Source organism: Danaus plexippus, assembly GCF_018135715.1.
Source record: "Danaus plexippus chromosome 16 unlocalized genomic scaffold, MEX_DaPlex mxdp_31, whole genome shotgun sequence".
NCBI lineage: Eukaryota > Metazoa > Arthropoda > Insecta > Lepidoptera > Nymphalidae > Danaus > Danaus plexippus.
This window is the reverse complement of record NW_026869852.1, coordinates 1543524-1557056: the sequence shown is the minus strand read 5'-3', so window position 1 is coordinate 1557056 and position 13533 is coordinate 1543524. Positions and strand designations below refer to the sequence as shown.

Below are 13533 nucleotides of genomic sequence, written 5' to 3'. Positions count from 1 at the left end.
CAAAACGTGCCCATAACAATCTTAAAAAGAAAGGGGTTAATAAATGTGGAATAGCTGTGAAGTTACAATATTACGCTCAATATTTATGAATATACCAAAACTAACAAAATCTACCATAATAATAATATTAACCTATAAGTAATTTGAAAAAAGAAATTGCACTAGCTGCAAAAGCTATAATGACTATGGTAAAACATTCTTTTACCTATCTCTTTATACTTCATTTAAATTGTTCCTGGCTTAGGTAAATTAGGCTCAGTGTTTAGCAACATTTAGTAAGAGATATTTGCTAAAAGGAAGTCTAATCTGAGCGCTTATCGTGGCCACACTATATCATAGCCGGAATGTTCACCATTTACCAAGTATGTGAAACGCTTCAGTAGTTTTTACTGCAATAGTGATCGAGCGTTGGAGCACAAGACTAATTTTGTTAATAAGAAAAATCTAACAGTATTAAATAATAAAGGATACCCAAATTATAGGATTAGAAAGAGGTATGGATTAACTTGATACAAAGTATTGCTTGTGGCTGGGAACATATTTCTTTTGGCTCTAAAAGTTTCTTATTACAACAAACTTGGTAAACGCCTTAATCAATAATAAACTACGTAAAAATTATTAAAATCGATTCATGAACAATTTATATTTCTATAACCTTACATAAAACGAAGACAATAAGCAGTTGTATAAGGAACCTTATTCTATTGCGTTTTATTGATTTTTTTGTTTACAGTACTTGTATCCGCTTACTGCATAATGCCCAGATAAAGCTACGTACTAAAGCTAGCTTAAAACAACGCTCCATATATTAATAAGCATTACGCAACATGAATTTTTACGTCAAATTCTTTATGAACATTTTTTTACATTGAAATTTTTGTCAAATAAATCTTTTCCTCCTTAAACTCGTAACAATTGAAACAAAAGTAAATTATGGAGGCTCGGCCAGGGACCTGCGAATTATGAAAAATGAGATTTTTGCCTTATTATTTTATTGTACACGCCTTCAATGTAGTGTTACCATTTTTCTACCTTTTTGGACGGATTTTATTAGTCATGCCTTGCTTCACTTTATCTAAAAAAAAAGGAAACGAGATTAATATACTTTAAAGATATCGTAAAATAAAATTTATTGTTACGGAAAGCAATAGATAATTTTAATAGTAAAAGATAAAACAATTAAATTTAAATTACCGTAACAGAGTTTTGATGTATGCCTCTTAATGGATTTGTTTTGAGCATGTCTTCATGTATGGATTGTCAGCTCTATTATTGTTACACATGAAAAGTCTATCGTCTCTATTGTAAAAGAAATCTAACTGTTCATTAAAGTACGGCGACCCTAACAACGGCTCCATTGTGGATTCCTTTTGACAGTCGGCGATTTGCTTTTAAAAAGTTTTCTTTAGATTTATTACCTCACCGCGTAAGGAAGGAATTATGAGCTCCGCTCCGTTGTATTTTATAAAATTGGAGTGCTTAGAGCGAATGTACGTTTTAACTAGAATAATAAAAATGAGCGCAACCTATTTCTTGTAGTTCGCTGTTTTAAGAGTGTATTTATAATAATAATAATGGGTACTTTATCTTGGGATATATTACTTTTTGATACTCTATTCTCAAAAACAAACATCTTCAAATAATATTAACATCTGAATATTTTTTACTTCATTTTGACTCAAATTTTGACTTCGCGTTGGATTTGGCTGAATAGCTTCCATATTTTAGATGCAAGTTAATTACTTGACCTACTTCAACCACCATGCTTACAAACCTCAATGAACAAATACCTATGAATAATATACGATGATTAAAATATTTTAACATTAACATATTAATAAATGCTTAACGTAAATAAATATTTTTCAGGGCATCAACTCCAATTGTTGTGAATGAATATTTAAATTATATGTAGAATTTTCATTTGCTTCATTAAACTATGTAATGCCGTATTATAAATTGGATTACATATTAATGCTACATTTATATGGTACTTTGGAAAGTAAAACTATGAAAGACTATAAAACTATTAGACAAGTATTCTTCAAATAATCAATAATGTCAGTGTATTGTTTTGTGGAGCCAGTGGACTTGATACAAAAGAGCTTCTAGCTTGTAAAGGACCTTAAATCCCTAACATTATACTCATAATATTGATAATAGAGAAAATAATCTGTCTGTTAATTGCAATGTAGCAAAATAAATAACCCCTAAAATGACATGTTCACAAAGGGAGTTGATTTATGTCATTTGAAACAATCTTATGAGGGCTATGAGTACGCCACATGTATCAAAAGTCAGCCCATAAGAGTCCCTGTTTGAACAATCCTAATTAGCCATTAGAAATTTCCAGAATTTACTCGACAAGTTCAAGGGCACTTGAGGTTTTGTGCTCGAAAAGTTTCGTTAAAAGACAGAAATAAGAGCCCTCAAATAAGTGCTTATCCAATTTGTGTGTAACATTCATTCATTGAATCGGGAATAACGCGGGTGAATTGCACCGGCCTTGGTACCTACCAGTGGTTCGCCGCGACCTCCATTTGTATTTTTATCTTTTGTTCAGTATATTATATTATAATGGAATAATATATACCAGAAACCCGATTTTCATTTAATTCTGTTATATATGAATATACTGACAATAAAAGGTAAGGTTACACCCAATTAAATGATCATACATTTCAAATTATCTTTTCTCATACTAATATTTGCTCTGCGAAATTGAAAAATTAATAGTTTAACCTATTTATTAGATTTTAATAATTTTCAAGGAAGTTTACTATTGAAGAAGGCAAAATGATATTGACTTTTTTTAAAAATGGAATTCATTTTGAACTCTGTAGCTTTTTTGTTTTCTTTTATAGTAAATACTACCTAAAATCATAATTAAATTTAAGTTTTAATAACAAGGGATTTTCGTTCAGTAGAAACAGGTTTCCCTAAAATCGTTGATCACTCTCAGACTACTACAAGTAACATTATGCAAACAAGGAAGGCAATGTTTCTCGAAAATGTACAAATCAAAGGCAAAGATGGTTATCTCAACTCTAACCGGCCTCTAGCATGCCAGCAAGCAGTGTATTTAATGAATATTATTTACATTAATTTAAATCCAAGATGCTGATTTCTAATTATCTGTCTTTGGATTAAGCGATGCTTTAAACTAAGTACGATTTTAATTTTCCCAGCATTTTTAATGTCTGCTTCGTAGTTTTCATAGTTTTTAATGATTATTGCATATTGAAATGAAAACGTTATAAAAGTGTTCCTTTTTTTTTATTTCAACATCGCTAGCTCTTGAAAATCACAAGTGTTGGCTTAACGTATAATTAAAGTTCGCAGAGATTTTAAATACAGTTTTAATGCTGTTTACTTTTATATACTTTTTCAATATTATCTGTGAAAGGTCCTGTTTGTAAAATATTTCCAAGCTTTTACATATAAATCCTCATGAATTACTCTATATCGTATGACTACATACATATATACCTATATTTTTATTCTTTCTATTCTCAAACATAATTTGTTTGATCAAAAGTTAGTATTGATAATATTCTGCATTGTATTGTACACAATGATATCTCCTGTTCCCCGTATATACATATCAAGAATATTCAACAAAGAATAAGTGACGAAAGCCGGCGCTATCCTCATTACAATCCTACTCAGAACACTACTTTATACTTAGAACAACATTTTTTGACACAATATCGATTTGATGCCTATTTTTGATCTTTGCCGATTTCTTTTTTTTTGAGAAACGTACAAGAGGTTAATACAATATCAATTCATATCTGACGCAGATACAAATATAAATCTAATTTCATTTGCATCTTGTATTAAATTCTTTACTTTAAAATCTTGTTGGAGTAAAATTTATATTTTTTTTTTATATCTACAATTATAAGTTAAAATATAAAATTATCACCAGTTTGTTATTATTATTAGAAAAAAATTAAATACCCAATTCACATTAATTACAAATAATATAATCATTAAAGTGAAAGCCAAATTATTTCGTTATTTTGAAACTAATCGCTTGATTCTGAATTTTTAACATCGTATAATAAAATCAATGGAATAGAAAATTTTACTCTAATCTACAATATTCTATGAAAACACCAAATGTTCATTTGTAACGAACAAATGGACATTTCTCGCGGGACTGACATTTGCCTGACTATTCAACAATTTTAATCCTACACGCAATTATGGCCTTTAGAAACCAACAATATGAACGATTATACCTTGCGTACTTTGTACAACTGGTACCTCTCTAAGTTCCGTGGATACTCGATGTTCGCAATTAAAATGGCGTCCGCAATATGGCGTCGCCGTTTCCGCGCCGAAATGAATTCAATTCGAACTCATCGTTATGCATACCTCTTAATTGAGAATGTCGGATATTCGGCATGCCTCATCTTAAGTTCGAGAATTTTATACGAACGTGCCTAAATAATTATGAATTAAAACTTTATTGTTTATTTAAAACATACAAAAATATTTCATTGTTTTACAAGGTGCCCTTTAATATCATTAACGTCGCTAAGTCTAGCTTTTGAATTTGAGAACTAAGAGGGTCCGTTCATAGGAACCTCAATCAAATACTTTATACAATGTTAAACAACAAGTAACAATACCTGGCTCTGGCAGCTGTTAACTTAACAAAAGAACATTCAACTTGAAGTAAACTCAGGCATAGGATTTGTTTGAGAATGAATTAATTATACACAAATACTAGGTTTTCTCATCTAGATGTAATCATAATCTTTTTTGATGAGAATAGATACACAGACAGGGCACGATCCCAACGGACACAAAGAATTGAGTATTTTAAAAAATAGTTTTGAAATGTCTTGATGCGAATTGTGATAATATTTTTTTTTTGATTTTATTTGGAAGCTACATTTTCTGTTTAAGAATAAAATGATTCATCAATTAAGTAGAAAATAGGGATTAATAAAAGAAGTATTTTTGTGAAGTGCAAGTTAAAGATATAACTTAAAAATTTATAGTTTTAAAATCAAACTATTTATTTGGCAACAAATATATTTAAAATATTTTTATACCTATTTTTGAGAATCAAATACGTTTTTAAAACAATTGATAAGATGGAAAGTTTTATGCCGTGTTTGAAATTCTACTAAATTTAAGTATATATTCAGAATATAACAGAGGTCGAGAGAGTAGTAAGAGTTAAAAAAATATTGTAAACCTTTTAATGACGTCGTTCCGTGTCATCAAATTTACATCTGCATTCAGAGGTGTGGGATTAATATACTAATAGTTCTCCAAGCGCTTGGAAATGTTTCGGTCTTAATCATTATTTTTACCTTGATTAAATTTAATTATTATATCATTCTTGCTATAATCTTAAAAATGGTATTAAACTTTATGTAAAAAGGTTGTATAACGATCCAAGTTTCTAATAATGTTCGGTGATGAAAATTTCCAGAAAGTTCTCGAGGCTGATCCAACAAAGTATTCCTAAAAGTGGAATAGCCGCAGATTAATTACTTTTACGCTGTTAATAAATTAAAAAACCGTTCCAGATTTATCTTTCAACGTTACACACATTTAACTGAACACTGGCACTTATTCTAATTGTTGGCGTGGATTGGAAGATAGCTTTATTAAATATGAATATTTTCTGTTTATTCTTTAGGAAGATCAAACAATGCAATAAACGAAATAGAGCTTGATTACCGAATCTTCCTAAAGCTAGGTGCTATGAGAAAACTCTCCGAGTAAACATTAAACCCTCTTATTGTTAACGCTACTTCCTTCACCACTACACTGCGCTATTCTCCGTTATTAAACTCATCCATCAAAAAGTACAGTCAGTCTCATAAAGGCGTTAATAGATGTATTATATATTGTTGTAAAAAAATATTAATATAACTATTCCATTGTTTTAATGAACGAAAGTTTTATATTACCCAACATGCGTTTTACTTTAAACATTTTTACACAACGTTAGTGCTGCGTTTTGTAGAAAAAAATTCATAACTTAAAATTTAAAAAAAAATCGGAGATCAAATTTTTTAACTTTTTACATAAGTTATATTTTTAAAATTAATATTTAAAAGAAATTCGTACTTGATTTATAAATAAGAAATAATAATGTAAATAACAGCAAGCAAATATTTTTTTCTTTCTTTAATAATATTTTTTATTTAATAATATTTTTTTTTTTCTTCTCAATAATAGTAAATAGTTTGTTATTTACAACCCTTTACTACTATATTTCATACGGTTTTAATTGTTTCAACATGATGCAATGCACGTGATTTTAATGAATGTAAATATAATATTTTTAGACATAAATATGTGCTGAAAATAACATTATACGAACGTATATCTCTCCTGCCGATGCTACAGAGTTCTTGCAAATCCCGTCATTCATATACAGCTTTTCCCATGCTTACACAATTCCATATATTGAAGGATACGTGGCAAATCCAGTCCCTTGTGGCAATAAGACATTTCTTTATTTCTTTTTGCCTGTATATATTATTATTAACATAGAACTCAAACTCTTTATGTAATTGTCTCAATTTCAGTAATCAACATATCTGTAACGCCAGCTGTGTTTGAAAAGCAATTTATTTTATTTCGTCTGTGGATTAAATTAGATATAGTATATTATTTCTGAACTGCAAACGTCAGTCGAGATATCGAGATGATGGATTGATAAGAATCGGTCCAAAAAATGACATGAATTGTATAAAAGTTATAAACATACAATATTTGTATCGATTTTTTATAAAACGAAGACTAACTATTTTTAGTTCAACTGAAATTTCAAACAAGTTTTTTTCGTTCGGGCTGATAATAATTGGCATTTACGAGATCAAAGACATTTTTGAAGAAACCTCTAGTATCTCGTCAATAAAGTTAATATATTTCTATACGTTATAGTACACACTCTGGATGATTAGCTTCAATAATGTTTTTTAAAGAAATAAAAAATGAATAATAGAATATTATAGACATATCACAAACTAGTATAATAATAATGACTATATGCTAAAATATGGTTGTCAGCAAGGGTCATATTTGCTTGGCGCGAGATATGACGCCGTTAAAAAAATTATCTTTGGCCATATTGTTAATATATACACCTAATGAGGTGACGAAAAATATAGTCTTCTCAATATTTCAAGGAATAAAGATTGTGAACCTGAAGATGTTGAGTTGCGTCTAATTTTGACATTGTTAATTGATGTTGTATTTATTTTGTTCCAGGTAAATAATACATCACTCAAGTCTTGAAGTCTTTCGTCTGTTTAGGTTAATTAGATATCAAAATTAATTAACATTTCTCAAAGGGAATACTTATAACAATTGCTCCTTTTATTTCTAAGTTACCTATTGTTTATGGATCATATTTAAGATTCAAAACCATAGGTACTGTTAATATTAATAAAGACTTCCCTATTAATACATTCAATTATGTAGAAAACTGCTTAATTTATATATTTATATAGGTATCAATATAAATACGAGTATCAGAACAATCCTAATGAGGTGAACTTAAAAGGATCATTCGCTGCTATTGCAGCAAGACAATATATGTATGTACTTTATTTATTGCTGTCATTTTTGTTCCGGTATTCATTTCCAATTCTTGTTATTTTTCCCAACAATGTCCTTTAAGTTATGGAAATGATATTATCTGAAAAACAAACAATTTGTGTGGTTGTCCGACGTAAAGAATGTTTTTAATTTGTCTGGGGATGCAAAGTAAAAGGTAAAAAGGTGTATGTTATTATAAAGTTTACTGTTAACTTTATGTTCGTCAGTTATTTGTTTTCTATTTTATACAAAATGCTATTGATTGATTTGATTCAAAAATATTTTTTTTGATTCTAGATAATTAAAAATATTCCAAGTTAATGTAATACATGTTTTTGTGATATTTATGGAAAGAAAAACTTCCCTAAGACTAAAAATGCTTATCTTCTGATAACAAATAAAGCGAGGAGTCGATACAAATTGCTTTATCATTCAACAATTTTAAAGCATCGGTATATCCAAGTATCTCCTTACATCTGTCGACAGCGGTGACACGTCCCCACACATACTAAAACAGTGTCGTATATTGGGCTTTTCTGTTTCATCCTCGGGGACAACTTGAGTATAAATAAAAAGGCACTTCCACATATGTCACTACCTTTTTAGGAAGTTTTGTCTCGTTAGGGTAGACAATCTTGACATCTCCCACTGGCTGGGAATGTATACTAATATCATAAGACATTTTTTGTTTGCAATTTCTAACTTTAAAAATCTTTGAAATGAATAATCCTTGTAAATTCACAATGTTTCATTTTCGTTATGTTGTCTTTTGTTGACATTCAACAAATAGCGATTCAATTCCGAAAACTGATGGACTATATCCTTAAAATAGATGAGACACTTACTTGTATAAGTATGATGATACTAAGACCGCAGACTCAGTGATATACTTTATATGGAGAGAGATTTATTTTTTATTTAAAGAACACAGAAAAATCATCGTTTTAACTTTTTTTTTTCAATAGGTACATATTTAATTCAATATTTTTTTAAATATATTTCAATACAACATTTTTAATTTAATAATACATACCTTCCTTAGTTCACTTCAACAACTCGTATTATTGCTCTCTTTGTGTTTTAATTAAGAAAACTGAGAGATTCAAAACTATTTTTATTGAAGTCTAATCATACAAAACTTTTAAAACACCCAGTGGCCGATGCGTAATATGTTAAGTTTACACGCAGTCTGTAAAAATATGGGATCAAAAGCAAACCTTTCGCAGAATACATGTTCAAGTTTTTATTGTTTTACACGGTTCAAACCTCATGTGAAATTCACAAAAGGCTTTATTGATTATTCAAAGCTAAAGCATTTACCTAAACTTTATCGTAAGCAACTTTGTAAATTGTTTTCCCTGGGGAAATGTATTGCTACATTGGAGGACACGACTCGGCTTAAAAGTTTATATAACTTCTAGTTATGTTCTCTTATTTAAGTGCAATGATTACGAAAAATTTTGATAGCTATTGAAAAATGTTACGCTTATCCTTAAAAAATATGTTAATGTACGTATGAACAGAATTATGCCAGGTCACGTATGCGCTATATCAGAACAGTGATATCCTCAGGCAATAAAATGTTATTGTAGTGATAATTTTATCTTCAAACGTTTTTCTTAGTTAGCGAAATATATATAAGATTCTTTTGATAATCTGAAACCTAGACAATGGAGTAAAATATTCTGAGAAAAACTTACTGAATCCTAAAAAAAATGTTTTTGGAATAACCTCCACTAACAACAGAAAAGTACTAAATAAATATCTTTACGATATTAATATAGAAAAACACAACTGAAATAACAATGAATTAACCTGCAGATATAGCAAGAAATATTTTTATAAGGGGTGTCTGCCCCTTTTAACAGCATTTCTAAACACCAAAATTGAATTAACTAAATAATAGGTTTTAAATAGGGTGGCATTATTTTAGCAATTAGGGGAAAAGTTATAGTATTTACTTAGAATATGAGTTATAACATAAATTAATGTTACTCAAAAATTAAAAAAAAAAAACTTAATGTAAACGGAGATATGGAAGAAAATATATTTTATAGAGGGACATAAAATATATATCGACGCACGTATTTTTCAAATCAGTTAACAGTTCGAATCATTCTTCCTTGACCCACCAATCGCTCGAGCTATCTGATGGTAGTTGGTCTGTTACTAAGGGTTTGTAAGACAGTTATCTAACAAGGGAGGATCAGTGAGAAACTGATTTTTATTTCCTTTCATCGAACGCTATCTTATCAAGAGCGTCTGAAGCGGTCATTCTTTACAACTTTATTGTAGAAAGTTATCACGTCGTAAACTAAAAATGGATTTCAACATTTCTTTCTAGACGAGATTTTGAAAAAGTAGATTTTGTCCACAAATTATCAATATACGTTTTTACGTCACAAAGTTCAGGTAAAGCTTAAATTATAAAAAATATTATAAATGAGGATGAAATATCAATAGACAAGTTGAATTATATTATATGGTATAATCCATTTTAGTTGTTCAAATCAGAGAAAAACACTTATAATGTTTCTCTAAATATGTTATACAATGTCAATTACAGTAGACCATCTTAATACTAGTTACTTTCTTTCGTTAATAACTGGTATGAAAACATACCATCTCACTGAAAATTGAGATAAAATTATGACACGCGATTTTTTTTTATTTTGCAGTTAGTTATAAACGCTTTGATTTAAATTTGACTCTACTTTTGTTTTTTATAATCCAATTTATAAATATTTTTTCATAACAATGATTGTGATTTTACTCCGAATAAGGAAAGCATATCTACCAGAATATTTTATCAAATATAACAAACAGCATACGAGAGATGAGTTTGAAATACTGACACATGCTCAATTCAATAAGGATATGACTGGCTGGTAGCAACACGGAAAAATCTATACAAAGGAAATCTTTGACAATTCACAAATCGTAAGAGAAATATTGCTTTTAAATTTTAAGTTCACTAAGATGTACGACAAAGGGCAAATCTCAAAGGAACTAAAGCTTTGATACAGTGTTTTCTATTATTTTCATACATATCCGTTTACGCTGGTCATACAATAAGGGGTGTATTCCATATCCAAGGCTTGTTTTCCATTTCTAATAGTCAAAGTTTTCTGTATCTTTATTTTTGTATTATTTTCTTTAGATGGTGCTATTATTTTTCAATAAGTACTCAAGGTAGTGTTCTGCCCTCATGTTTTGTATTCTAGAGGACACTTGGCTGGCAGTTTTAGTTTTAGTTTAGCACAAAATTATCACAAAAACAAATTAGGCGGGTTATATTCAGACTCTAAATCAGTTTATTTTAAACTTTTTTACAAAAGAGAAAAAACTTCTTTCTCCTATAAATTAAATAAGATTTTTATGGCTGAAATGTTTTTTATTATTTATTTTGACTCATTCAGCGCCCGGCTTTGTGTAAAATAATAAAACTAAACGCAACCTCCAGCAATAGCGGTCTTTATTTCACGAACATAAATTTGTATAATGTAATATTTTTTTTTTAATGTAAAAAAAAAGTGTATTTATGAAAGAAGATAAGAATAGCAAACAATCTTTTTTACTAATACTACATGAATGAATATCACAGCTACCTATAAAGGTTATTAAAAAACCTATTTAAATTGATTGTTATATTCATATTTAAAAAAATACGAGAGCTTTAGAAAAGACGAAGTTTCGAGAAATAAAGTTTTATAACTTTGGATTTCTGTATACATTGTTGTTTAAAAAAATAACTGACAGTTTATTTCATACGACACATTCGCCTTTGAATAAGATTAACTGTACAAGAAAAATAATATTTCCAATACGCTGTTTAATTTTACGATAAGTCGTTTGTAGTTTATAAGAGTGGAAGTGTATAATATGCTCATAGTGCTTCAAAATCATAATGTTTAATTTAAAAATAGGTTCAATCGATCGCTTACATTGATTTACTTCATCATCATCAGCCCATCGGGGCCCACCGCTGATTAACTTGAGAAAGAATAATTAAAAGTGATGATGTATGTTACATCAAAAATGGCCGCTTCAGCTGGTAGAATTGAGAAACGAGTATAATTAAACTGAAAGTAACGAGGGATTAGAATCATCACATAATAAATTGTAATAATACCGTAACGTTTTTGGGTTTTTGCCTTTTTAATAAAAATAAAAAAATAAAACAACATTACAATTAAATCTTTAAAGGTTTTTAGTGATTATGTTTAAAACTATATTCTTTTAAATGTAATTACATGAATCACTTCTATTCTGCCGTTCGATTACTTTGGGATTATTCTATTCACCGACAGCCACGATGAAAGTATCTGTCATTTTTAGTTTATGTATATTTAATCCAAATCGGAAAATGTAAAATATAAAAATTTTATTTCAGCCCAATAACTAACAAACGTCGACTAAGATCATTAACGAAACAAGTACAAAACATAGGCATATTCTAAGAAAAATAGTTGTAAATAAAGGCCAAAGATCTTTATTCTGATAATATAATTTGGCGGAGTTTATCTTGCATACCGTCGTCCTCTATCGTCTAATATGAGTATCCGTCCCTACATATTTCCTGCTTACGCCATCATATTATGTTATACAACACATATTACATGCCATCCAAAACACAAGGACCTCAGTACGTTAAGTTTTTAAAGCAGTAAGAGCTCCTATATCCTGGTTGCTAATTTAAGGCGCAGCTTATTTTCTAAGCACAAGTCTTTGTTCGCTAAATTGACAGATTTGCGTAAGGTTTGCTATGAAAGCCCGTAATAAATTTGCTTTTGACAATTTAGTTGATGTTTACGTCGTTCAGAGTCTAATGTCTCAATAAAATACCTTTAGAATATAATTGGATATTATGAATATATTTTTAACGAGCAACAGGTTTAAATCGCGTCAGTCCCATCTGCTATTTCTCGTATACTTAAATTTATTACATTCATTTTCATTTTCTTTGTTGGTATTAAATCTACTTAACCATCAAATACTCGTGTCAAATTATATTTCACAAAGCCCGAGAAATTCAGTCTAGAATCAGTGTTGTGTTAGTCGTTGCTAATATTAATGAGAAAATATATCTAAATTATACAATAATTATACAATAATATATTTTTTACTTACAAAACTATATATGTTTCACTATTAATGACCTGAAAAACATAATAAAAAGGATATACATCATCCTGTAAATTGTTAATTTTAATCGTTTCTCTATTATAATAGTTTATTGGATAGATAAATGTGAATCTAGGAGAAACCTCATCACTCATACTGTAGCCGTAACCGTAATCGTCTTATTTGTACCTTCAGTTTTATGGTACAACAGTCAGAGAGGCTTATTTCATACTTTTGTTATCATTAATACTCAAGAATATCATATTTAGTAGGAGTACAGTTAATTTCAATACACATTTTCTTACATTTTCATATGTAATCGTAAAACAAGATCCTAGAGCTAAGTGATATGTTCAGCTTTACTTATAAGTAAAACTATATTTTTTCATATTATTCTGTACAATATATCGCTGCATCTTTACCAGGCACTTAGATAAATATTCTAATTTCTAAAAGATTTTCTTTCAAAGAACATTATTTTTTCTTTTATTGCGTTCTGAACTCATTGCCTGTATAATAATTGTTATACTCTACTGAATCTCACATTTCTTGTCGTGTATTTTAACATGATCCTAAACGTTGTCCAGTCTTCTACAGGTTTAAAAAATCTTGTACCAAAAATACTCTTTTAATATTTATATTTTAATGTTACATAATAGTCACAAAATATATTTCAACAAAAATATATGAATTTAAGAGCTGTTTAACCTATGCTCTAGTCACACCTATAGATTCTTGGAAAACACGTATAAAATTTATATAAGCCCAAAATAATTAAACTGACTATGAACAACCTGCAACAACGCTTTTTGTTAAAACAATTTAACACCA

At 29.0% G+C, this 13533-nt stretch overlaps 1 protein-coding gene across 1 annotated transcript in view; it reads left to right on the top strand.

The window, feature by feature from the left end:
- Positions 1-13533, top strand: part of LOC116772125 (hemicentin-2-like) — a 140825-nt gene that overhangs the window by 14443 nt on the left and 112849 nt on the right. The gene's annotated exons all lie outside the window — the stretch shown is intronic.